The sequence below is a fragment of the Chrysochloris asiatica genome, unplaced genomic scaffold (genome assembly GCF_000296735.1).
Source record: "Chrysochloris asiatica unplaced genomic scaffold, ChrAsi1.0 scaffold00438, whole genome shotgun sequence".
Lineage (NCBI taxonomy): Eukaryota > Metazoa > Chordata > Mammalia > Afrosoricida > Chrysochloridae > Chrysochloris > Chrysochloris asiatica.
The window spans coordinates 622,766-626,253 of NW_006408956.1; the positions used below are offsets into that span (position 1 = coordinate 622,766).

The window sequence follows — 3,488 nt, forward strand, 5'->3', positions numbered from 1 at the left end:
TGGGTGGGGACGGGGTAAACGATAGTACAATACATACTGTTAATTTTTGCTTGCAAAATGTTGTATCCAATCCTATGATACTTACAGGCACATTACTTTGGGGGAATGGCTGGTTTAAAAAAAATAATAAATAAATAAAACAAACAAACAAAAAAAAACCCAGTATGTACAAGCAAGCAAGGAAAATCAGTTTTTTGTTTTTCTCCTTTAAAAATCTGTTTTTTCTAAAATACCATTTCACAAAATTGGACATAAAAGACTGAAAGATCGAGAGAAAAAAAAGGAGGGTGTGTGTTGAGGGGGGGAAACACACAGCTTTTTTACAAAAATGAGTAAAGGGTAAGCCATTTATAACAGATTAGGCTGAAGAAATACACCCTCCTTCAGGAACAACTAAGGTTTGTACTGCTGTATGTGATGACCACTGAAGAGGGATTGACTCACCTTGGGGTGATACCTCTTACTACTCTGAATCCTGGTTTCTGCACTTTGCCTCCACCAGGAGGGCCACTCACTGCCCCCATCCAGTCCAGCTTGAGGGCCTCCAGTTCCCTGCGGGTGGTTACCTCGAAGGTCCTCTTCCCTGGCAGCTCTAGTCTTCTTCTCTTCCACATTCAAACCGACTTCACCTCTGAACCTCCAGAGTCGTCAGGCCGGTTCAGAGTCGTCAAACACAACAAACCCCAAATCGGGTGATTTCCCACCACTGGTAATGCTCATCTCCCCCACATTCCCATGATTTTGAAAGAAATCTTTAAGCTCTGATTTATCCACTTGATGAGGTAGATTGCCAATAGTTGTTGTCAGGGTGTCTCACTGTGCTTTGAGGTTTAACATCACCTTGGTCACCAGCCTCACGAATTGGTCTTAGGGGCTGGGCCCCCTGTGGAGGAATATTTATTCATTCTCGTGCTCTTTGGTCCTTCTGAGATCTCTATGGGCGGAATCTGAGAATCAAGCTTAGCCTCTGGACAGGGCTGTGAAGTTGGAACTTTAACATGAGGTAGATAGATCCCAGTCACTGGAACAGTTGGGAGGAAGGTTTCTTAAGCAGTCAAAGATGCCCAAGAAAAGGTCCTCAGCTCTAACCTCTGTGGTCTGAGCTGTGTGTGCAGTTGGCTGGGGAAGTATTTTTCTGAGTCTCCTCAGGAGCACTTTTTTCCAAGTCACTGCTGACAGCCTGATCATACAAAGTTCCAGCATCATCAAGTACCACCTCTTGTTGTGTGCTGTCTTTCTTCAGGTTCCTCTACCTCTTCCTCAGCTTGCTCCTTCAGCTCAGTGACAGAGCCATCAAAGACTTCATGTTGGTATCTAAAGATACCATTCATGTTGGTATCTAAAGATAGATACCATTATGAACTTAGAACTTGAAACAGAGCCCTCAGAAGCAAAGCCAAACATCTGCATATTTCTTCGCAACACTTGTGTTTGTGAGAGAGCAACCCCATCACCTGGACCACTACACCATCGTTGAGAAGAGCATGAGCATCAAGGTGGCGAATCTTAGTGTGGTGGTTGCTTAAAATTTTGTGGCATCACTTTCCTATGGATTTTTTAATGCATACATTGTATCTCTTGGTTTTCCACTTGAATCCAATCCGCCATGGGCATCAGTTTTTCTCATGAAATCTCTGCAGCATGTCTAAGGCTTGATTCAGTTGTATATAATACTGTCTCCCAACCCCACCAACCAGCAGGCAACAAGACTTCTCCATAACCATTGCTCTGGTCAATTCAACCTGCACAGCTGAGCAGAAGAAGAACAGGTTTTATTCCACAACAGGGCAGATAGCAGAGAACCGTAATGCAAGTGCATCCCCAGTGATGGTACTTTTTGTGGGGACAGCAACCCATGTCCCAAAACAAAATGTTCATAAACTGTCAAATGGAGAACTAATTGGCTTTGTTAAGTTGAACCCAAATGAAAACGAAAAAAAGTTCAACTCAATATATGCAACCCATGCTAAGCCAAGCCATCATTAAGAAAGACATCCCATTCTCAAATGAATGTATAACCCCAGGCATAGAGATTAAGATTTGCAACCCTTAACTTGTGGGTAGGACATAGTTGCTAACAGTGATTATGGCTCACTTAGTTCTTTGTAACAAATGTTCTTAAGATCATCTGTCACCTGACTGTAGATCTTGCAGTGCTAACTTAATGGTGTTGATAGTAGTGTGCTATCAAATCAATTCAGATTCATAGTGACTCTGTCCTGTTTAGGGTACCCAAAGCTGAAACTCATTATGTGGCAGAAAGCCTAATCTGTCTCCTGTGGAGCAGCTGATAGCTTTGAACTGCTGACCTTGAGAATAGCAGTCCAACATGTTAATCCACAACGCCTCCAGGGTTCCTTAAGCACTGAATTAGAGGGTGAAATAAGAACCCTCTTAAACAGGACTTCTGTGGAACTACAGTGGCTCATTGAACCTCTGTGGCAGCTAATCTGCCATTGATCCCATGAGTGAGGTGGTAGAATGTCCACTTCACAGCAAAAATTCACCTTAGTTCACTGGTAGAAACTACCCAAGGTCATCAAGCTAGTTAGAAGGGGAAGAAGTGAGGTTCAGACCCAGATGGTATGCCATTCAAAGCGGATCAGTGTCTGCCTGTAAGTACAAACGCCTTCCAAATCACTGGCAATCTCTAGGCAATGAAAGTGGAGTGTGAAGAGTTGGCAATGAGTTAAGTTAGATCAGGTTAGAAAATGGGAATTAAAGGATTAGAGAAGGGTCCTGAGTAAAAACACCAAGCTGGCAGAAAGGGAGGCTGAGTTTTAATGTCTTACTAATCTTTGAAGTCTTAGTTTTGTATCCAGTTCTTCACTGTGTGTCCCAACATCTCATTTTACTGTAGAGAACATAGGCTCTCCACTTACGACCTAGGCTCTCCACTTACGACCTATGTCTGTGTGTTAGAAGTAGTTGATTGAGCTGAGTAGAATAGCTTTATTCAACTTACAGCCAGTTTTTTCATATCCACCTTTCCAGAAACTGGGCCTTCAGTCCCTGTTGGGTGCCTTTTAGCCTGTCTTCTCCCCTCTGTAGAAATCAGTTCTAGCTTTCTCCATCCATTCTGCTGGGCAGTTATACCATTTCTCCATCTCCTTTTCTTATTCTTCCTCCCCCTCACCCCCCCCCACTGATAGCTTGTTTATCCCTTACTGGATGGGTTGAGAAATGCTATTGAGTCAGTTCCGATGCATCGTGAACCCAGTATAGGATTTCCCATGCTGTGTAAATCTTTTGTGGAAATGGAAAGCCTCATCTTTATCCCACAGAGTGTCAGGTACGCTTGAATTGCTGACCTTGTGGTTAGCAACCTCAACTCTTAACCCACTACGTTACCAGGGTCCTGGTTAGTATCTCTGAATTACTTTGAGATGGATTTGGGGATGAAAAAAATGTGTGTTGCCATGTTTACCTAGAAGCTTTAATTGGCAGCTCCTTTGAGACCTGTGTACAACATAAAAAACCAAACTTAA

The 3,488-nt window shown here is 43.1% G+C and overlaps 1 pseudogene; it reads right to left on the reverse strand.

Moving 5' to 3' along the window:
* Positions 1-440: 440 nt before the first annotated feature.
* LOC102837575 lies at positions 441-1,724 on the reverse strand (annotated as a pseudogene).
* Between the last annotated feature and the right edge of the window lie 1,764 nt (positions 1,725-3,488).